Source organism: Cnephaeus nilssonii (genome assembly GCF_951640355.1).
Source record: "Cnephaeus nilssonii genome assembly, chromosome: 3".
Lineage (NCBI taxonomy): Eukaryota > Metazoa > Chordata > Mammalia > Chiroptera > Vespertilionidae > Cnephaeus > Cnephaeus nilssonii.
In genome coordinates, this window is record NC_137074.1 from 67628025 (window position 1) to 67652203 (window position 24179).

The window sequence follows — 24179 nt, forward strand, 5'->3', positions numbered from 1 at the left end:
TTCTCCTCTCTCTCTTCTCCTTCTCCTTCTCCTTCTCCTTCTCCTTCTCCTTCTCCTTCTCCTTCTCCTTCTCCTTCTCCTTCTCCTTCTCCTTCTCCTTCTCCTTCTCCTTCTCCTTCTCCTTCTCCTTCTCCTTCTCCTTCTCCTTCTTCCTCTTCCTCTTCCTCTTCCTCTTCTTCTTTTTCCTTCTCCTCCGCTTCCTCCTTCTCCTCTTCCTCCTCCTCCTCTCTCTCTAAACATTTATTCATTTAACTGATTTCCCCCCTAAAATATTTAATATCATTGATTTTATATATTGCTTTTTATTTTCTATTTCATTGATTTCTGCTCTTATATTTATTTCTCAACTTCTGCATATTTGGGGTTTAATTTAATGTTTTTTCTAGTTTTATGGGTGGAAGCATAGATCATTAATTTCAGACTTCTCCTTTTTTCTAATATATATTTTTAGTGCTATACATTTTCCTCTAAGTATTGTTTAAGTTACAAATTAAAAAGTGTGACACGTTATATTTTTATTACCATTGATATTGTAATTTTGTAACCCAATGTTTGTTTAGAAGTATATTTTTAAAATTTCTGATCATAAATATATATTAACTTTTCTGGCAATCTTATTGTTATTGGATTTTAAGTTTATTACATTGGGGTTAGAGACCATACTTTGTATGATTTCAAAAATTTTAAATTTACTAAGGTTTTTTGAATACTCAAATAAGGCTTATCTTTGTAAATATACCATTGCATTTCAAAATGATGTGTTAATGACTTATAAAACCAATTAAGTCAAGATATTTGATAGTGCTGCACAGATTTTCTATGCCTAATGACTTTGGCCTAGTTATTTAATAAATTCCTTAGAGAAAGTGTGTCAAAATCTTCATGCGAAATTGTGTAATCATACAATTCTCTCTTCGATTCTCTAATTTTTGCCACATTTTTTAAAACTTCTGCTTTAGGTGTTTGCACATTAATGATTATTATCTTTTCCTGGTGAATTGGCACTTATTTTTGTGTACAATTTTGCTTTTTTATTGATTAGTTCTTGCTGTTTCTAGAATTACAGAAGTGGAATTGGAAGAAATATTCATAATTATGCAACACAGCACTGTAGTTTTGCAAATCCTATATAATAATAGACAAATATGCAAATTGACCATACCTCCGACACACCCACAAGCCACGTCCACAAGCCACGCCCATAATCCAATCAGAGCGAGCATGCAAATTAACCCAAACCAAGATGGCTACAGCCACAGAGAGCAAGGTTTCCTAGGTAACAGAGGAAGCCAAGCTTTCCCCCTGCCCTTGCCAGGCCTAAGCCTCCACTCAAGCTACAAAGTTTCAATTATAGAAGGTAAACAAATTCAAACAAATGGCGGCAGAATGGAGCTTGAGAGAGCAGGCCAGGGTTGCCCCCGGCAACAGGGGAAGCAAAGCTTTCCGCAAACGCTGGCCAGGCCAACCCGCTTAAGGCAACAAAGTTTCAATTATAACCCCAACACAAATGGCTGCCAGCCTCGGAGGGAGCCCCAGGCTTGGCTCCACTCCAGGCTACAAAGTTTCAATTGTAGAAGGAAAATAGATTCCAGATACCAAGTCCTCTGCTTGGGTTTAGGGGGCGTGGCCGGCCTGCAAACCACCACAGGCCCCTCGCTCAGGCCACCCCACGCCCCAAGGGAACCCCACCCTGATCAGGGACACCCTTCAGGGCAAACCAGCTGGCCCCCAATCGTGCGCCAGGCCTCTATCCTATCTAATAAAAGAGTAATCTGCAGATTTATCATCACTGCAACACACTATATAGCTGCCCCCATGTGGTCAAAGATCCTGCCCCCATGTGGACACAAGATGGCCACCACAAGATGGCCAGCAGGAGAGGGCAGTTGGGAGGCACCCGGCCTGCAAGGCAGGGCAGTTGGAGGTGATCAACCCTGCAGGAGAGGGCAGTTAGGGGTGACCAGGCCGGCAGAGGAGGGAAGTTGTGGGCAAACAGGCTGGCAGCAGAGTGGTTAGGGGGTGATCAGACTGGCAGGCAGAAGCGGTTAGGGGCAATCAGGAAGGCAGGCAGGCAAGCAGTTGGGAGCCAGCAGTCCTGGATTGTGAGAGGGATGTCCGACCGCCCGTTTAGGCCCGATCCCACTGGGATCGGGCCTAAACGGGCGGTCGGACATCCCTCAAGGGGTCCCATATTGGAGAGGGAACAGGCTGGGCTGAGGGACAACCTCCTCCGTGCACGAATTTCGTGCACTGGGCCTATAGTAATTAAATAAATCTCTATTACAGCTTTTACCCAGTATTCTCTTATCTTTCTCCTTTTTTTCTTAATTGCTTTTATTTTTCAATTACAGTTGACATAGAATATTATATTAGTTTCAAGAGTATAACCCAGTGGCTAGACATTATATAATTTATTAAATGATCACCCCAATAAATCTCATACCCATTTGATACTATAGATAGTTATTAGAATACTAACTTTATTCCTTAAATTGCATCTCCATTACTATTCTGTAATACTACAATGTCTACTTATTTTTTTTAATCCTCACCTGAGATATGTTTATTGATTTTTTTAGAGAGGAAGAGAGACAGAAAGAAACATTGATGTGAGAGAGAAATGTTGATTGGTTTACCTCCCATAGGGGCCTGACTAGGGATTGAACCCTCAGCCTTTGTGTGTGTGTGTGTGTGTGTGTGTGTGTGTGTGTGTGTGTGTGTGTGATGGCACTCCAACCAACTGAGCCACCTGGTCAGTGTCTGGGAACCTCTTTATATGCTTTTCATTTCTAAATGATAACTTTGCTGGATAGAGTAATCTTGGTTGCAGGTCCTTGCTTTTCATCACTTTTAATATTTTGTGCCACCCCTTTCTGCTCTGAAAAATTTTTGTTGAGAAAGCTCACAGTTTTATAGGCACTCCCTTGTAGGTAACTAACTGTTTGTCTCTTGCTACTTTTAAGATTTTCTCTTTTTCTTTAACCTTTGGCATTTTAATTATGATGTGTCTTAGTGTGGGCCTCTTTGGGTTCATCTTGTTTGGGACTTTCTGAGCTTCCTGGACTTATATGTCTATTTCCTTCACATGGTTAGGAAAGTTTTCTGTCATTATTTTTTCAAATAGATTTTCAATTTTGTGCTCCCTTCCTCCCCCCAAAACACACACACACACACACACACACACACACACACACACACACTCCTCAGGGGATCCTCCATAGCAAATTTCAAGTATACAATAGCATTATTAATTACAGTTACCCTGTTGTACATTAAAATACCCAGTTTTTATTCATCTTTAAAAAAAAAAGAAATTGTAGGTTCTGAACAACAGCTCTCTGTTTTTCCCAACCCCCAAACTCTGATAATCACTGTTCTAATCCTGGTTCTATGAGTTTTACTTTTTAGATTCCATATACTTGAGATCAAACAGTATTGATCTTTCTCTGTTTATCTTATTTCACTTATTGGAATAACCTCTAGGTTTACCCATGTTGCTGCAAATGTCAGGATTTTCTTCATTTTTATGCTTGAATAATATTTTATAATATATCAATCTATCATCTCTTTATTGATCTATCTTAATGTCCCTTTAATCTTTTCTTTGTTTCTTTTTTTGCTGTTATTGTTGTTTTTAAGTTCACTCAGTAAATTTTTATTTCAGAAATTTATTCTGGAACATTCATTTGACTTTATTATTTCTATTTCTTGGCTAATTCTTTCTATTACTTCACTGAAATTTTTATTTATTGAAAACTTATTTTGTTTTAGTTCATTGAGAATAATTCTAATAGCTGCTTTATAATCCATGCCTGTTAATTTCAGTACCTGGTTAATTTAGCAGTCAGACTCAATGAAGTTTCTTTTCTTTTGAGAAAGTGACCAATTTTCTTGGTCCGTATTTCATGTAATTTTGAGTAGTATTTTGGACATTATGTTAATTTGTGAAGATTCTGGATTATGCTATTTTCTTCAATTAATGTTTCTTTTCTCTTATAAGTTAACTAGAGGCCCGGTGCATGGAATTCGTGCACGGGGGGGGGTGTCCCTCAGCCCAGCCTGCACCCTCTCCAACCTGGGACCCCTCGAGGAATGTTCTACTGCCCGTTTAGGCCCGATATTACCTGGATTGGGCCTAAACGGGCAGCCGGACATCCCTCTCACAATCCAGGACTGCTGGCTCCCAACTGCTCACCTGTCTGCCTTCCTGATTGCCCCTAACTGCTTCTGCCTGCCAGCCTGATCACCCCCTAAACACTCCCCTGCCAGCCTGATTGCCCCTAACTGCCCTCCCCTGAAGTTCTGGTCACCCCTAACTGCCCTCCCCTGCAAGCCTGGTCACCCCTAACTGCCCTCCCCTAAAGGCCTGGTCCCCCGCAACTGCTCTTTCCTGCAGGCCCGGTACCCCCAACTTCCCTCCTCTGCCGGCCTGGTCACCCCTAACTTCCCTCCCCTGCAGGGTTGATCACCCCCAACTGCCCTCCCTTGCAGGCCTGGTCCCTCCCAACTGCCCTCCCCTGATGGCCTGATTGCCCACAAGTGCCCTCCCTTGCAGGCCTGGTCCCTCCCAACTGCCCTCCCCTGATGGCCTGATTGCCCACAAGTGCCCTCCCTTGCAGGCCTGGTCCCTCCCAACTGCCCTCTCCTGATGGCCTGATTGCCCACAAGTGCCCTCCCTTGCAGGCCTGGTCCCTCCCAACTGCCCTCTCCTGCTGGCCATCTTGTGTCCACATGGGGCCAGCCATCTTGTGTGTTGGAGTGATGGTCAATTTGCATATTGCCCTTTTATTAGATAGGACTTTCAGTTGGGTAGGAATAATCTGCAAACTCTGCTTCTTGGGCAGCATCTTTGACCTCATTTCAGATTTTTTTGTTGTTGTCTTTTGCTGAGTTTCTTTGAGTTTTTTTCTGTACACATTTGATTCAGGAGTCAATCAGAGATTTGAGGAAACAGTTTAAAGATTTCCCCCCGACTCATTCCTTTCTGAGATTTCCTACTCTGTTTGGGATTTATGGTTTTTTGGCTTCATTATTCTGGTTCTCCAGATTAGGAAGACCATACATGTGTCTTCATCACCACTGTGTGAAACATTGTGGATGGAATTTAGTTCAAGGTAAAAACCTTGCAGATGTCCTTACTGGTATAACTGCTCTCCATTTTCCTAGAGCTCTTATGCACTTCTGAGAGAGGCTGTTTATGTTTGTTCTCCAGTATTTTCAGAGACTTGCTTTTTGCATTATGTTCAAGATTTATGGTAGTTTTCTGCAGTGAATTAATCCAGCAGGGTCTTAGGTAATCAAAGTTGTAAAAGGAAGAGGCCCTTTCTTGCTGATGAGTCACCATAGCTTTTGAATCTGTCTCAACATCGTCCTTATACATAATATTTTGTATCTTACTAAGTAAGTATTTTTGAGACAAGGACGAAGGCATGCTTATCCTGTAGCTGCCACATACAGTAAATGTTCAATATATTTCTGCTTGATTTAGCTGAAATTAAACCACATTGACTTACGTATATGCAGTAGTGAAAGGATCTACCAGATAGAAGAGGGAAAGAGGAAGCTTCAAAATGCTAATTGAGGCATTAAAATTTTGCCGTACTAATTCAATAGCATAGTTCTATGTAAGAGTCTTATGAGCACAAAAATCTCCTCAGATGACCAATTAGTAAATTTTGATCCCTTAGTGACTGACCTTTTTACTTAACCTGATTTCATCTTATTAAAAACTATATTGATAAAGAATGAAGTGTATAACTTTTACAAGAATTCAAGAGCCTTTATGGAGGACAGTAAATAAGAAAAGATAAAGGTATCATAGGAGAATAATGGAGGAAAGACAATTAATCCAAGGGCAACACTGTTTTGGAAAGAAAATTACCCTGTTACTTCAGCAATACACAGCCTCTATATTATTGTTTATGTGTGGGAAACACAAGCTCAGAATTTGAGGTAATTCAGAAAAATTGTAGCTGCCTGCATCAGGCCATCAATCTACCAATATATATTGTGGCAGATTTTAGATTTTCTGTACTCGGTGTTATAGGACTTCATTTTGAATCATTATGTGTGCTGAGACATTTGAAAACATTTTATTGCTTTTCTTATTGTGACATACAGATGTGTGTTTTGGCTCCTCATTTTCTCTTCACTGATTAACTTTGTAAAAAAGACATATGTCTTGAATATATTAGAAGTTAAATTGATCTACCAGTAAAATGGTTCATATCTGCTTTGTGATCAAAGGTAATGTTTATTCATTCATTTTAAAGGTGGCAGGATTTTGCAAAGTCAATTTGGGGTTCACTTTTATTTACAAAATGATTGTGGGGAAGATTTAGGATTTTTTTTTAATGGGTTTAAAATCCTCTCTGGCCCACAGATAATATCTATATTATAAAAAGCCAGTGTCCCTAAAACCATAATGACCAAAGACAGGTTACCAGGAAGCTGAGTGCATGGCCAGGCATGTGCGGGTGGGCAGGGCTGCATGAGCGACGAGGCATGCGTGGGAGGGGACTTGACTCTGGGTCCTGTGGTGTGGCGGGACTTGACTCTGGGTCTTGCAGTGCGGCAGTACTCGGGAGTCCTGCGGTGCTGGCAGGACCTGGGGGAGTCACACGGCATGGCGGAGTCTGGGGTCCAGGGTCTTGTGGGATTTCGTGCACTCGGTCACTAGTCCTATCTAATAATAGAGTAATATGTAAATTAGGCGTCACTCCGCGACAAAATGGCGGCCCCCATACCCACAAGATGGCGGCGCCCAGTCACCTCAGCCCCACTGCTGGAGTGTCTGGCCTGTCTCACCAGCAAACAGAGCACTGAGAGCAGGGCATAGTTGCTTCCTTAGTGCTGCGGCAGCGGGAAGCTGCCAGGCCCTGCACACATGGAGCCAGCGGAGGAGCAGGGCCGTTGCCGGGAAGATGGGGAAGCCGCCAGGAGCCGGTGGAGGACCAGGGCCCGTCACCGCAGCGATCTGGAGCCCGCCAGGAGCCTGCGGAGGACCAGGGCCCGTCGCTGTGGCAATCGGGAAGCCCAGGAGCCAGCAGAGGACCAGGACCTGTCGCCGCAGCGATCGGGAAGCCGCCAGGAGCGGGCGGAGGACCAGGGCCCGTTGCCGCGGCGATCGGGAAGCCCAGGAGCCAGCAGAGGACCAGGACCTGTCGCAGCGGCGATCGGGAAGCCGCCAGGAGCGGGCGGAGGACCAGGGCCCGTCGCCGTGGAGATCGGGAAGCCCAGGAGCCTGCAGAGGAGCTGGGCCTGTTGCGCGGAGATCTGGAAGCCACCTGGAGCCGGCGGAGGACCAGGGCCCGTCACCGCAGCGATCTGGAGCCCGCCAGGAGCCTGCGGAGGACCAGGGCCCGTCGCCGTGGCGATCGGGAAGCCCAGAAGCCTGCAGAGGAACTGGGCCTGTCGTGTGGCGATCGGGAAGGGAGCCCGTGGAGGAGCAGGCCCCGTCGCCTTGGCAATCGGGAAGCCACCAGGAGCCGGCTGAGGAGCAGGGCATGGCGTCTTCCCGATGGTCGCTGTGGTGATCAGGAAGACTCCAGTGCCAGCAGAGCAGGGCATGGCGGCTTCCTGATCTCGGCAGCTGGGAAGCCGCCAGGCCCTGCAAAGCCGGGCCTGGCGGCTTCCTTAGTGCGGCAGTGGCAGGGAAGTCCCCAGACATGGCAGACAGAGCCAGACAGCAGGGCTTTGGATCTTCCTTAGTGCCCCAGTGGCGGGAAAGTACCCAGACATGGCAGACAGAGCCAAGACAGCAGGGCTTGGGGGCTTCCTTAGTGTGTCCATGTCTGGGAAGCCCCTAGGCTGGGCAGACAGAGCACACTGCAGGGCATTGGGGCTTCCTTCACATGGCACATGGTGGCAGCAGGCAGAGAGCGACAGCAGGGCATGGGGGCTTCATCTCCATGGCTGCAGGGAAACCTTCAGGCCCGCAGAGAGCAAAGAACCATGGGGAGTAGGCCTAAGCCATCAGTAGGATATCCTCTGAGAGCTCCTGGATTGTAGAGGGTGCAGGTTGGGCTGAGGGACCCCGTGCACGAATTTCGTGCACCGGGCCTCTAGTATATATATAAAATCCTAAGCAACCAAACTACCAAACAACCTAACGACCAGTCAACCAGTAGCTTGATGCACACTGACCACGAGGAGCTGCTTAACTCACACTGACCACACTCAATGCAGGAGCTGCCCCCTGGTGGTCAGTTTGTTCCCACAGCCAACCTTCAATGTCCAGCAAACCTCCCACGGCCCCTACCCCTGGCCAGCCAAACTCCCATAGCCCTGCTCCCAGCGGGCCAGCCCCGATGGTCCCAATCAGAACCTCCCATGGCCCCTCCCCCCGGCCAACCTCCTCAGGCCTCGATTGGCCTCAATCACCGGCCAGGCCGAGGGACCCCACCTGTGCATGAATTCATGCACCAGGCCTCTAGTAGTAGATAGAAGGCTAAAATTATCCAGGCATTGAATCTTGGTCTGTGAGTTTAAAAGTGCTTTTTGATTAAGTCTAGAAAGACTAAATATGACTATATTCTTTAAAATTTGGAGAAGGTTAAGACTGGAAAGTTTGCTCTGAATCTGAGGCACAGAAATAATGGACCATTCTTGCCTAGTATAAAACTTTATAACCCATTTTATGAAAGTACCACATGAGCCAACTCTGAACTGAGCTCAACTTGCAATATCAGCTTATACTCACCATAGCTAATTCCCTTCCTAAAATGCCTATATAATTAGTTGAATATTGTTGTGCATTTGTTTTGAGTTTATTTTTGAAAACAATGCATGTAAGAATATATTATAATGTTTGTATTCTCTGTGAGCTTTCTCATAGACATAAAGCACTATAAATTATTTCAATTTGGGAAAATATAATTTAAAAAGTAAGTAACTCATTTACTTAACAATAGCCAACAGCCTTTAATATGCTCTGCATGCTTCCTTGTCACTGTTAGTTCAAATATATAGCTTAATAAATTGTGCCTCAATTCTATTAGTGAACCTTCAAAATTCACAAGCGGCTGAAATGTCAACTCTCAAGGAGTCCACCTGTCTCTGTTCTTTGCTCATTTTCAAATGTATTACGTATTTTGTGACACCATTTAACAGATCTCTTGAATGGACTTTTTTTTGGTATATATTTTGAAAAAAAATCTACACTAATAAAAGAGAAAGATGCAAATTGACCGTACCTTTGCAATGACCACCAGCCATTCAGGAGTGAGTATGCAAATGAACCCAACAAATATGGCAGGTTAATTTGCATACACAGGCGCCAAGTGGCCAGGGGTGGGACGTTCCTCACTGCCCCACCCACTCCAGGCCTCTGGGCAGTGTGGGAAGGTGGAAAGGCATCTCCAGCCGGAGCGAAGGCTGTGTCGGCAGCCAGGGGAAGGAAAGCCCATTTTTGCACAAATATTCATGCATCAGGCTGCCAGTCCTATCTAATAAAGAGGGAATATGCTAATTGACCATCACTCCATCACAAAGATGGATGCACCCACAGGAGAGGCAAAGTTCCCATAAGGAGCCTTAACAAGCAATCAGCAGGGACCTGAGGCTACGTCCTCCCCTGCCACCATGGGGTTTGACAGGGGATCTCAGGCTGTGTCCCCCACCTGGCAGGGCTTGACAGGAGACCTCAGGCCGTGTCCCCCACCTGGCAGGGCTTGACAGGGGACCTCAATGTGCGTTTCCCGTCCTGGTGCTGGGCTAGGGGACCTCAGGCTGCTCCCCCAGCCCCAGCGCCAAGCCTGGAGACCTCAGGCTGTGCCCCTCACCAGGTGGGGCTTGACAGGGGACTTCAGGCTGCACCCCCCACCCTGGAACCAGGCTGGGGGACCTGAGACCGCACCCCCTGCCCGGCAAGGCTTGACAGGGGACCTCAAGATGCACCCCCAGTGCTGGGTCGGGGGACCTCAGGCCATGCCCCCCACCCAGCGGGGCTTGACAGGGTATCTCAGGCCGTGTCCCCCACCTGGCGGGGCTTGATGGAGGACCTCAAGGCATGCGCCCTGCCCTGGTCTGGGCTGGGGGACCTCAGGCCACGCCCCCCGTCATGGCGCCAGGCCAGGGGACCTGAGGCTATGCCCCCTGCCCAGCAGGGCTTGACAAGGGTGGGACTGGCCAGGTCTGGATCTAGCCCAATGCGGGGGGGCCAGCCGGGTCTCGGTCTCATGCAATTTTGAGGTGCATGTGGGTGGGCAGGGACTTGACTCTCAGTCCCATGGTGAGCCTTAGACTCTGACAGGAGGAAGGTTTTCATATACATTTTACTAATTTTCTTTCATCTCTGACACTTCTATTAAAGAGAAAGGGCCAATAGCAATATTAAATTATTTCCTCTAATTAATCCCTTTTAATGTGCACGAATTTCGTACACTGGGTCACTAGTATATTTATAAAACTAGAGGCCCAATGCATAAAATTCTTGCAAGAGTAGGCCTTCCTTCCCCCGGCTGCCGGCACCTGCTTCCCTCTGGTACCTGGGACCCAAGCTTCCCTCGCAGAAGAAGACCCCACCCACCCACAGAAGCCTGCCAGTTGGTGGCCTGGGTCTCTCTCTTTGGGGCAATCATGGAACCCCCAGATTGATCGCTCGCTAGCCAGTGGCCTACGCCTCCCTCTGCAGGGTGATCATGGGGCAATGGCTGGGTACCCTGACCAATCGCATGGCACCTGCCTTGGCTGGCCTGGCACAAGTGGGTGTCATACAGTGGTCTCAGATGGTCATCTGGATGGTCATTCCGCTGTTCAGCTATTCGGTCGATTTGCATATTGCACTTTTATTATATAGGGCTAGGGGCCCAGTGCACAAATTTTTGCACCTTGAAAGGAACTGTGGGCCACAAGGCTGTTGTGGGCACAGGGACAGGTCTCGGCCTATCTTCCGCACCCCGCCCAGTTGCTCCCGCTGCGGGCCCAGGTCCCCTCTCTCCCAGCAGCCCTGCTCCTCCTGCCACTCCCATGCGTTGGCAGCACTGGCCCCTCTTGCACCTGCTGACAGTGTGGAGCAATTGGGGCCATCGCTGGCAGCGGGTGCGAGCTGCGGCTACTGCCTGATAGCCCCTCAGGAGCAGGGGGAGATGGAGAAGCCCTAAGGGGTGATAGGGGTTAGCAGCCGCCACTCATACCCACTGATGGCGCCGAGTGAACGGGGCCGGCACTAGGCATCAGCAGCAGGTGCGAGCACCTGGTGGTACTGCAGCATGCAGGGGCAAAGAATTTTCAGTAACCACCAGTGGTTTGCCCTGATGACAGCAACTGGTATCCCGCCTTGGTCTGGCAGCCCCGCTCACCTGCTCCACCATCCCACCACAGCCAACACCTGCCAGGTTCCTTGCATGCCCCCTGGTGATCAGAACATGTCATAGCAACTGGTTGTTCGGTTGTTCACCCTATGTTCTATTTGCATATTAGGGTTTTATATATATAGATAAGCTCCATATCACTGTTTATATAAAGTGACAAACCTGAGTGTCTTTTTTGTTGTTGTTGTTTATTTTTTTGCTTTTTTTTTTTTAACAAGGATCTCAGTTATTATTTTCAATTTAAAATGAGTAAAACTATTTGATAATTGGAAGAGGGTACTCCTCTCTTGTTAATCTTCAGAATAACTAATACCTTTTTTGTACTTTTTATGATTTCAAATACAGGAAGAAAACAATGTTATATTTTCATATTTTATTAGAGATTTTTTTATGTGAATACTAAGCACTGCTAGCTTTTAATTATTCAATTTTAAATTTAAAAACGTTTTCTAATTTAGGGTACATGTCATGATCTTTTCCTACCCTTTTACTACTGTCCTTTGAAGAAAAAAAATCACAATCAAATCTATACTATACTTTAGAAATTTAATTACATCAAATCAAAGGAGATTAAGATATTAAAGACAGAAATATAATACATTTCTTCTAAATTAGTAATAAATTCTTTGCCTCTCAATATGTAAATGTGAAATTTCCTTATTTATAAATATAAATATTTGTACTTGAGAAAATACTCTAAAATTGATGTCTTAAGTTAGTTACATAATAATTTTGTGATTCCTTAGTGAAATTTTAGAAATGTATTTTATCAATTTGATTTGATATTGTCATGCACTTTAAAATTGTGAAATTAGATTCTTGTGGCTCAATTTATTTTAGTTTGATTTAGTACTGTAATACAAATAGAAGTTAAGATTAATTAATCAGACAAAATATATTTCTTTTCCCTGCTCAGTTTTTAAAACCCACCCAGTCATGAACTTCTGCTGGATTTTATAAGGCTTTTTAAAAGAATGGAAAAATACATTTTATTTCATCCTTATTTACGCTAAAATAGTATAATGTTTGAGCTAGAATAGACAATTACACCTAACACATATACCAGCAACCTAAGCAAATGTTACTTTTAAGATTTTAACTTAGCCTTCTAAATATCTACTTCAATTAGTGATTGCATAGGCAGATGATTAATGTAGATTTAAAAAACTCAACTTACTTTAACTACTTAATTATACTTTCATAAATGAATACAAGAGTGTTTTGCTTTTGGATATAATGGAAAAGGTCATAAAGGACCTCAATTCTTTCTAACACAATAAAAAGTCAAGGGAGAAAACAAATAACCATACATTTAATAATTTCACTGAAGATCTTTGAACACAAATAAATCTAACATATCTAAACTCCAGGGAGAGAGCTCTTCCTGAATGAGGAAGCGACATAAGATGTTTTCATGTTTGGGTCCAGTTGCTGATGTTGGGAACCAGGCCACCGGAGGAGTTATCCTGCAGAAGAAGGATTATCTCTGCTTAGAGAAAGGGAAACTGTCCAAACTTTTGATGAACCTGTGTGCTGAATTTCAGTCTAGAATATTGAAAAGTACCAAGATAACCAGTTCCTTGTCATATGGACCTTTCTCAGACAATCCTTCCCAAATGATGGTTTGCTTCATCAAAGTGGGACAAGAAGTCAATAAAGACAATCGGCCAGTAAGATGGAAGTAACAATCTTTTGTAACCCAGTCATGGAAGTGCTCTTGCTTTACCTTCACAAATTCTGTTGGTTACAGGCAAGCCAGTAAGTCAAGCTTACACTCAAAAGGTCATTATGCAGAAAAGAATGCTAGAAATTAGACATTATTGAAGACCTCCTTAAAAGTTTGCCTACCAGAGACCTTTTTTAAAAAATTAATTAATTAATTTTTTATTTAATTCTTTATTGCTTAAATTATTACATACATCTTCTTTTTTACCTATTGACCTCTCCCTGGCCACCCCCAACCCCCAGCACATGCCCTCACCCACCTAGTGTCTGTGTCCATTGGTTATGCTTATATGCATGCATACAAGTCCTTTGGTTGATCTCTTACCCCTCAACCCTCCCCTGACTTCCCTCTGAGGTTTGACAGTCTTTTTGATGCTTCTTTGTCTCTGGATCTATTTTTGTTCATCAGTTTATGTAGAGACCTTTATTTCTTTTTTTATAAATACTTTTCAGAATTAAATTTAAAACATACAAAACATGGAAAAATCATGAAAATATCAATAGAAATATATAGATAACTGAGCTGTTGATCAGCCAATAAATTAAAAATAAGTGTCACTTTTTGTTAATAAACTAAGAACCACGTAATATGTGAATTGAGGGAGCATTTCTGGAGATATTTAAAATATATTTCTAAAAAATTCAAATGTAATAAAAGATCTAAAAATGCACCATCTGAAATTTAAAAGTCCACTAAATAATACTAAAAGCAGTTTGAACACAGGAGTTAAAAAAAATAAATGAACACGAAGACAGGAAATAGCATTCATTTAAACTGAAAGACAAATGGGAAAAAAAAAGTTTGAAAAAAATGAACAGATCTTCACTGATTCAGTGATGGAATGATTTTAAGAGTTTCAACATATCTGTAATGTGAGTTTTAGAATAAGAGTAATACAATAAAGTAAAACATAGTTTGAAGGATTATTAATTAAAAATTTCCCAAATTTGACCAAAAACTTCAATCCACTTATTAATGAGGTTCAGAGACCTCAAGTGGAATAAAAGCAAGAAAAATCACACCTAACCACACCATAATAAAAATTCTGAAAATTTGAGAGAAATAATTTTAAAGGAGCTGAGACAGGGGAGCTGATCAATGTTACCTAGAAGAAGGTAATGATAAGAATGCCAGGAGAGGACTATTTAATTATACCTTAGCGTGCTTAGATGCAGATATGCTGGAAACTAAAACAAAACTCAACAAAAGGCAGCTCAGTCCCTGTTATTCTGTCATAAATAAGATCCCATATGGTAGAGAGGACGTCTCACATAAACATGTACAAGGATTCCCAGTGTGTCAATAATCATGTCAGTTGAAATAGCACATGCTTCTTCTTTATGGTTCTTTTCCTTGATCTCTGCTCATGGAGGAACAAATAAATGTAAATCTAAAGCTGTACTATATACGGTAGTAAGGATTTGGAGAGTCAAAGCCATCAATGTTAACTCCCTGTATTATCTGAGTGCTACTCTTTTCAGAAATGGTCTCCTAGCCTTCTTGCTTAGTCTTTTGTGCTCTGTTCTAGTATTCCTAGCCTTTAACTGTTGTCTTAAAATGGAACTTGTGTCTCTGTCCAGTTTCTTTGGAATGGCTTCTCAGTTTATCAATGCTTTGCTGGATTACCCTGATTATCCACTCCACACCCTTTAGCAAGTGCTTAGCTCCTATTTATCCAAAGCAGGAGAAAAGTTCTTGATTTTGTTCTCAGTGTGGGATTATTCTGAATGAATGAGAAATCCTATACTAGTGACTAATTTTGAACTAGACATAAAAATAAGTTCTGACAATTTTCCCTGGGCTCAGCAGAAATCAAGCAAGAAGTGTAGCATATATTGTATCTACTTCACTTCCTCTGGATGATTGTAGTTGGTTTATTTCTTTTAGAGGGGGGATAATATTAGCTACTTAGACATAATCTTTCAACAACTTAGTTTATCTAATATTTGTTGTTGGTGGGTTTCTGTCTTTTTGTTGTTGTTGTTGTTGTTGTTTTCATTTTCTGTGCACCAGGCTCTGTTTTAAGCACTGAGAGTTAAATGGAGAAACAACAGATATGCATCCATGATTTATGGTTCAGTGGGTATTGGAGGTTGAATGAGTTTATTTTTGTCCATTTTTCATGTTTCCAAGTAGAGGAAAATTACCAATCTTGAATTTTTTATACTCCTTTTCTAACCCTTCCCGGAGGAGGTGAAGTGGTTTATCTGATGGGGAGTTTAGGATGAGGTACTGGCATGGCTTCACCCTGTGGAACCACTCAGATGGGGATCTTGCAGCTTACAGAAAACAAGTGCTCTGATCTGTTCTCTGCTGTGTGGTAAAAAAGACATTTTCCATGCAGGCAGAAGCCAATGGCTATCCATCTGTGAAAACTAATAAGTGAGTACTATACAGTATATCAACTCAGTGCTAAATTATTATAATCATTTCTTCATATACTTCAGCCATAGCCTTTGTTTCATTTTTTAAATTTTTATAAGTTAGGAATAAAACTGACATTTTAAAAATCTCCATCTGTTTAATTCATGTCTCTATATGTCTTTCTTGAGCAAGGAGGATTTATTTATTGAATCCTATAATCTCAATAGTATAATCAGTACTAAGATAAGTTTATTAGAGAGTAGGATACTAGTCAGGGAAGGTAACTTATCCAGATTGGTAGGACTGTGATAGTCAGAAAATATATTTTTTAAAGTATATGCATAGAATTCTCTGTTCTCTTTAGCAACTGCCATGTGAAAGTCAGTGGATTTGGGGATATGTTGGCACCTAACTGATTATGAAATCCGGCCACTGGAAATCATTTTCAAGTTTGGACTAGTTACATCTTACTTTAGAGTTATCAATTCATTTATTTGACAATGTGTTATTAAATGTATATCATGGGAAATATGTTTTTAATCTGGGGATACAGAAATGGAAAATACCTTTTTTAAATATATCCTAATCCTCATCCGAGGACATAGTATGTTTTTTGATTGATTTGAGAGAAGAAGGGGAAAGAGAGAGAGAGATGTGAGAGAGAAACATCGATCAATTGCCTCCTTCACACACCCAAACTGGGGATAGACCCCACAACCAAGGCATGTGGCTGATCAGGAATCGAATCCACAACCTTTAGGTGTATGAAGTGGGGCTCCAACCAACTGAACCACCAGGCCAGGGCAAAAGAAAGATTTTAAAAATCCAAAACTCTATGAAATTTACATTCTGCGGTAGAAGGTTGAAATTTGTGGTTGGTTTGAAGAACCATCATCCTCCTTTAAATTTTGTTGAGTAAGTAAGCTATACTCCTAAATCAGAGCATTTGTACTTGCTATTTTCTTTTTCTGCCTGGAACAATATATCTCCAGATAGTCATACCTTGATCCCTTGTGACTTTTAGTTCTTTTCCTGCCCCACCCAGTGTACCATTACAACTAGATTTTTCTAAGGGCACTTATTCCACACTTCGCTGCTTTATATTTATTAGAACTGTTATCACCGCCTAGTGTATAATGTTCTGTCTACTCAAAATATCACAAAGCTTCCCTTCCTTCACAGTAAAATCCAAGCTGTCACGAAGGCTTTCAAAGCCTTGCAGTCTGCGCCCACCTCCATTTCCTCTCTGACCGCATCTGTTATTCTCACTTCTCCAGGGTGATTTTACCCTAAGATTGAAAGTGCTTTGAGCAGAAGAGTTTCATGTCATGACTAAGGTTGTCCACTGAGTTGAGGACAGACTGGGACAGAATGGGAGGGGTAGTATTAAAGTTTGAACGAGAGAGACCAGTTAGAAAACTCCTTAGTTAATCTAAGTGAGAGATGACTATGGTTTAGAACTGGGTGTTACAACCAGGGCCCAGGAAGTGAAGAAAATTAGTCAATTCTAGACATATTTTGAAACTAAAACCAACAGGATTTGCTGAGATTGGGTTTGGGGTTTGAGAAGGAAAGGAAAGCTGTGGCTTGCTGATTCTTCTTGTCTTATCTGAGCAATTGGAATAATGACATCACATTTAATAGATGGAGATGACTGCAGGGAAACCAGGAAACCAGGAATGCGGTTTGTGACATGTCATACCCAAGATGCCCATCTAAGCAAAAGTGTTGAAGATGCAGTTGGCAATATGACTGAAGTTTGAGGGAAAGTCTGGTCTAAAAGTCTAAATTTGAGAGTCTTTGGCATACAAATGCTATTTAAAATTACTGGGTGGAATAATACCACCAAGATGTGAGGGTAGATAAAGAAAAGACACAAGGACTGACCCCTGGGGCATTGTGACAATTTTGTGGACAGAAGGCTGAGAAGAGGCCAGGAAAAGAGAATGTAAGGGAGCATCCTGGGAGGTGGAGAACAGTGAGAAGTGTGGTGTCTGGAGGCCAGAACAGAAGAATTTCAATAAATAGGGAGTGATTAAATGTGTCAAATGCTGCTGCTAGGTCAAGTAAGATGCATTAGGCAGAATAGATTGCCTTGATCACTGGAAATATGTTTCATCCAGCAAATGTCAGGAGGATAAATTAAACATTTACTCTCTCTTTGCCTTGTGAAATGTCAGAAAAGTTTAGGTAAATTCCCAGTGGGCACAAAATTTATTAATCACTGTTTCACCTCAAAAAATATATATACAAATACACACACACACACACACACACACACACACACACACTCACACACACTCCCTCTTTTTATATCATGATTACTGTAGGTTGATATCCAGAACTCTTATTGCCCCACAGTATCATTTTTTAAGGTGATGTCCTGTGAAAAATATCCAGGAATTTTCATAGGATCCGTGATGAGAGAGGGGAAAGAGGCACAAACATACTTTGTATTTTATCTACACAAAACTTCCATTCGTCAATTTTCAAGTTACATTATACACATCATTGCTTCACATCTCACTACATTGAGTCTTATAATAAAACTAGAGGCCTGGTGCATGAAATTTGTGCCTGAGGGGGGAGGGTGTGTGTCCCTCAGCCCAGCCTGCAACGTCTCCAACTGCCCATGTAGGCCCAATCCCGGTAGAATCGGGCCTAAACGGGCAGTCGGACATCCCTCTCACAATCCAAGACTGCTGGCTCACAACTGCTTGCCTGCCTGCCTTCCTGATTGCCCCTAACCACTTCTGCCTGCCAGCCTGATCACCCCTGACCACTCCCCTGCCAGCCTGAGTGATGCCTAACTGCTCCCCTGCCAGCCTATTTGCCCCTAACTGCCCTCCCTTGCAGGCCTGGTCCCCCCCCAACTGCTCTCCCCTGCAGACCTGGGTCCCCCCCCAAGTGCCCTCCCCTGCTGGCCTAGTCTCCCCCAACAACCCTCCCCTGCAGGCCTGGAACCCCCAACTGCCCTCCCCTGCATGCCTGGTCTCACCCAACTGCCCACCCCTGCAGGCCCAGTTGCCCCCAACTTCCCTCTTCTGCCGACCTGGTCACCCCTAACTGCCCTCCCCTGCAGGCTTGATCACCCCCAACTGCCCTCCCTTGCAGGCCTGGTCCCTCCCAACTGCCCTCCCCTGCTGGCCATCTTGTGGCGGCCATCTTGTGTCCACATGCGGGCAGCCATCTTGTGTTTTGGAGTGATGGTCAATTTGCATATTACTCTTTTGTTAGATAGGATCACATGATATTTCACCATATGGTCATTTTGGATTCCATTGATCAGTGTTTCTCATTAAGGTATATTTTATTAGTCTCAGTATCTGTTATGTGGGAATTGCTAAATAAAAATCTCAACAGATAGATGATAGATTCTTTTTATTACTAGTTGATTGATTCTTTTTTTTTAAATATATTTTATTGATTTTTTACAGAGAGGAAGGGAGCGAGATAGACAGTTAGAAACATCGATGAGAGAGAAATATCAATCAGTTGCCTCTTGCACACCCTCCTCTGGAGATGTGCCTGCAACCAAGTTACATGCCCTTGACCAGAATCGAACCTGGGACCCTTCAGTCCACAGGCCGATGCTCTATCCACACGCACACATGCACACACGCACACACACACACACACACACACACACCAGCCTTTGCAAGTATTATTGGATTTACCTGTAGAGACATTTTGAGTTAAAGATTTTTATCTTTGAGTCAGATTTCTTCTTAGATACATCCCTAAAATAACATTATTTAAGTGAATAACTCATCGTTCTCATTACACTGGACTCTGAAAGACGTCTGGGTATTTCATAAAAATAAACATATCCTCAAAAAACACTTCTTTCTAAAAGTTGAACCTGAATCTGCTGAAACTTCTAGAATTAATTACCAATTTACAGGAACTCAAGGGGACAGAGAAAGGTGTTAATGTTGCCATGGGAATGCTATCTTCAAAATGCAGCCTGAAAAGTCTCAGGACAAAAAGTATCTGAACTCTTCAAAAAATAATTGGCAAAGAAACAAATAAAAGGCAATATAATCTATAAATCAAAGAAAAATTTAAAATCTTTGGAAACATATCAGCTACCTTCAAAGCATAGATCTTTTGGAATCCTGATTCAAATAAAGAAGCTATTTAAAAATAGACATTCTAGGCATTTTGAACACTGTAAATAGCTAATGATATCAAGGAATTATAATACTAGAGGCCCGGTACATGAAAATTCATGCACTGGAGGGTGGGGGGGGGGGGTCCCTCAGCCCGGTCTGCCCCCTCTCACAGTCAGGGAGCCCTCAGGGGCGGGAGGCAACCTGGCGATGCCCCCATCACACCTCTGCTGCTGCCACTGCTGGCAGTACAAGCCTCGGACGGCCCTGGTTCCCTGAGCCTCGGGTGGCCCTGCGCAGCTGGGCAGTTGCCATTCGAGGCTTGCCTGTGCCTCGGGCCAGCCCTGGGTGGCTGGGGGGCTGAGGGGACTGGGAGACTCTGGAGGCAGGTGCACGGATTGGCTGGACCCGCCTGGGAGCAGGCCCGGCCGTGCTGTGCGCCTACCACCCCAGCGGGGCTAAGGGGACTGGGTGCAGTCATCTTGTGGCTGTGAGCACTGCCATCTTTGAGGGTGTGGCAGTCAATTAGCATAATCCCTCCTTATTGGCTGTGGGTGCTGCCATCTTTGTGAGGGCATGATAATCAATTAGCATATTCCCTCTTTATTAGATAGGATTTAAGCTATTAAATGGTTTTGTAGTTATATTTTTATAAAGAGCCTTTATCTTTTAGTGATTCAAAAATGTAAAAATTATAAATGAAATGATACCTGGGATTCAAAATCATCTAAGTTGAAAAAATGGGTCAAAAGCCTATGAAACAAGATTGGACATGGATTTATAATTGTTGCAGCTAATTGATAAGTACATGGTAATTCATTATGCTAGTCTCTCCTCTTCTGTATATGTTTGAAATTTTCCATGAAAAGTTTAAGTAATAAATATATCTTCTCAAATGAACAGGTTCTGCCATAATTGATAATAATATGATGCTCACCACCCCAATAGGGAGTTTCCAATGGGGGTTGTTAAATATCATATGTATCTGAAGCATTGTTGGATATGCCACAACTCCTCCCTTGCTTGGAACCTTTCTTTCCCTTTATCTTTTCCGTTTCTTCAGTGGTGACTAGTTTGAATTGGATTAAATGTATCTGCACATAAAGTTGTAGTTCATTTTTAATTAGAAAAAATTTTGTTAATCCATTATTACTTCTCCTTTCATATACTCAATGCTGGCTGGGCACATGATAGAGACTTAATAAATATAAGCCAAATTCTGCTGGTGCAACCCAAAGCCTCCAGGGCTTCATTCTGGGAAACAGTCTTTCCACTTTTCTAAAAAAATTCTTTACTGATTAAAGTATTACATATGTCTCCCTTTTTCCCCATTGACCTCTCCCCAGCCACTCCCACCCCCTAGCACATGCCCTCTCCACCCAAGTGTCTATGTCAATTGGTTATTCTTATATGCATGCATACAAGATCCAGAGACAGAGAAGTCTTTCAACTTTATCTCTTGTGCTAAAGTCTCTGTGGCAGCCCATATATAGGCCATTGTCTTAGGTAAAGTAGCTTTACTACAAGTATAGAGATTTTGCTGAGTATACACTAACAGCCAATAGCTAACTAAAATTAGATTTGTCATAAGTTAATGTATATCCAAGTTGGGAGTGGAATGATATAATTCAGACCCTTTTGCCTGTTTTTTACTTCAGGTCTGACTGGACAGGTGTTTCTTCCTGTTTCTTAGTGTTTGCTCAATGGATCTGAATTAGTTTTGTTGCCAGAGACATATCGAGCAAACTTCTTCTCACTCCCATGTCCCCTTGCAGAGCTGTTTTATAGCTCAGACATTCATCTTAGATTTGCTCTCTTTGATATAACTTTTTAGGTGTGCACCTTACAAACTTTCCTTCTCCTTCTTATATAAAAACTAGAGGCATGGTGCACGAAATTTGTGCACGGAGGGGAGTTGTCCCTCAGCCCAGCCTGTACCCTCTCCAATCTGCCTGCCAGCCTGATCACCCCTTAACCACTCTGCTTCCAGCCTGTTTGCCCCCAACTTCCCTCCTCTGCCAGCCTGGTCACCCCTAACTGTCCTCTCCTGCAGGGTTGATCACCTCCAACTGCCCTCCCTTGCAGGTCTGGTTCCTCTCAACTGCCCTCCCTTGCAGGCCAGGTGCCTCCCAACTGCCCTCTCCTGCTGGCCATCTTGTGGTGGCCATCTTGTGTCCACATGGGGGCAGGATCTTTGACCACATGGGGGCAGCTATATTGTGTGTTGCAGTGATGATCAATCTGTATATTACTCTTTTATTAGATAGGATAGAGGCCTGGTACAGGGGTGGGGGCCAGCTGGTTTGCCCTGAAGGGTGTCCTGCATCAGGTGGGGGTTCCCTTGAGGCGTGGGGCGGCCTGAGCGAGGGGCCTGTGGTGGTTTGCAGGCCGGCCACGCCCCCTGGCAACCAAGTGGAGGCCCTGGTATCTGGAATTTATTTTCCTTCTACAATTGAAACTTTGTAGCCTGGAGCAGAGCCAAGCCTGGGGCTCCCTCGCTGCCGGCAGCCATTTGTGTTGGGATTATAATTGAAACTTTGTAGCCTTAAGCGGAGGCCTGGGCCTGGCCAGGGTGTTCGGAAAGCTTTGCTTCCCCTGTTGCCGGGGGCAACCCTGGCCTGCTCTCTCAAGCTCCATTCTGCCGCCATTTGTTTGAATTTGTTTACCTTCTATAATTGAAACTTTGTAGCTTGAGTGGAGGCTTAGGCCTGGCAAGGGCAGGGGGAAAGCTTGGCTTCCTCTGTTACCTAGGAAACCTTGCTTTCTGTGGCTGTAGCCACCTTGGTTTGGGTTAATTTGCATGCTCGCTCTGATTGGATGGTGGGCGTGGCAGAGATATGGTCAATTTGCATATTTGTCTATTATTAGATAGGATATCAGGGCCCATACCCTGCAGTTGGGGCTAGAGATGCAGAGATGATTGAATCACCCCATCTCTGCCTTCAGAGGGCTCTGTCTGCTGTACTTATACCCACTTACAAAGTTTCTCAGAAATTTAACAACTGCTACTTATCTTTATTCACTTGTTGTGCTGCTCTCGAAGAGTTTTGTCCTCTCTAAAACAGTGAGATTTCACTCCGTACTCCTACTTCAGATCATTTATAAGATGTTAGGTAAAAATTATCCCAGATTTATTTTTAAAAAGCCCACTCTACTTTTTGCCATTTACCCCTACACAATCAATTACCCCTACCAATAATTTGCTTCTTAAAAGCCGCTTCTTTTTTCACCAAATGACATTTCTCTTTCCCTAGTCACCTTGTGACTCAATTTTTAAACAATCTTTAATGTAAGTTAGTCCAAACCTTTTCAATAATCTGTTCACTCTTTTGCACCCAGACTAGCTTTATCATCCCACTCTCAACAACCATAGCAAAATATTTTGTTTTCTTTATGTTGCTAATGTAATTATGTAAATTGTGAGAAGTTGGGAAACTAAACAGTTTAAAATAGTCACCCATGACTGCAACTGGTCATTTTTTTATGCAAAAATATCTCAAAGGACTAAATAAATCATCCCATTGTGATCCTATTAAACTCATATTTATTTGGTTTCTTTGAGAATGTTTTATTCGTTACTAGAGGCCTGGAGCATGAAATTCATGCATGGGTAGGATCCCTAGACCTGGCTGGCAATCAGGGATTATCTGTGGGGAGACCAGTGGGGCTCCCCCTTGGCTGGCCTGGCTCTGACCGTTCACTGGCCCCGCCCCCAGCCACCACTGCTGCCAGTTGGGGCCTGAGGGCTGGGGGCAGCTCCTGTGTTGAATGTCTGCCCCCTGATGGTCAGTGCGAGTCATAGAGACTGGTCGTTCTGCCAGTCATTCCACCAATCATTCTGCCATTCGGTCTATTTGCATATTAGGGTTTTATTATATAGGATAGCCCCTTCCAGCTTGCCTAGTGTGAAAGTAAAAGGAAGAAGTGTAGTTATATAGAAACCTTAGGGATTCTTCCCATGTTCAGCAGAAGAACATATTCACTCTTCAGATCTGAGGGAATTTTACACATTTGTTTTTCAGAACTAACTGGATTATGTATTTGAATTACAAAGATGTATGTGCCATGACTTCAGAATCAGAATTTAAAGATTTGACCTTCCCAACTAGGCAGAGTGGTAAACAACATGCCTTTGGAAGTGAATTGTTTTCATTGTGACTAAAAGATCATCTCTAAAATTTTTGTCATCTTTTATTTCCTTTAGCTTTTACTATTTTTTTTTCAGGAACTCATTAGCATGACCTCTTATTCACCTATGCACTGTATCCTCCTTTCTACCTCTCTCTATGCTGATTTCCTCCTTTGAAAAAGTCTTTGGGATTGTGATGGCAAATAGAGTTAATGTCAAACCCCTTTATAACCTTCACACAAAAAAATGATTGATATTTATTAGACAATGTTCACATGTTAAAAATTATTTCAGATAATTGGACAATCTAGTGTTTGTGAACCAGAAAAATGCTCATAACAAAATTTCAGTTTTATGCATCTGTTTTTCTCCATATAATATGAAAAAAGGGCAGATCTTTAAAATTCTATTTAAATTAAGAAATGGTCATAAACACTATTAATGATTACTTCTGCCAGAAAACAATTGTAATTTCACAGTCTATAATGAATTTTACAGTTGAGAGCATTTCAATGTCAAGAGAAGCCAGACTAGTT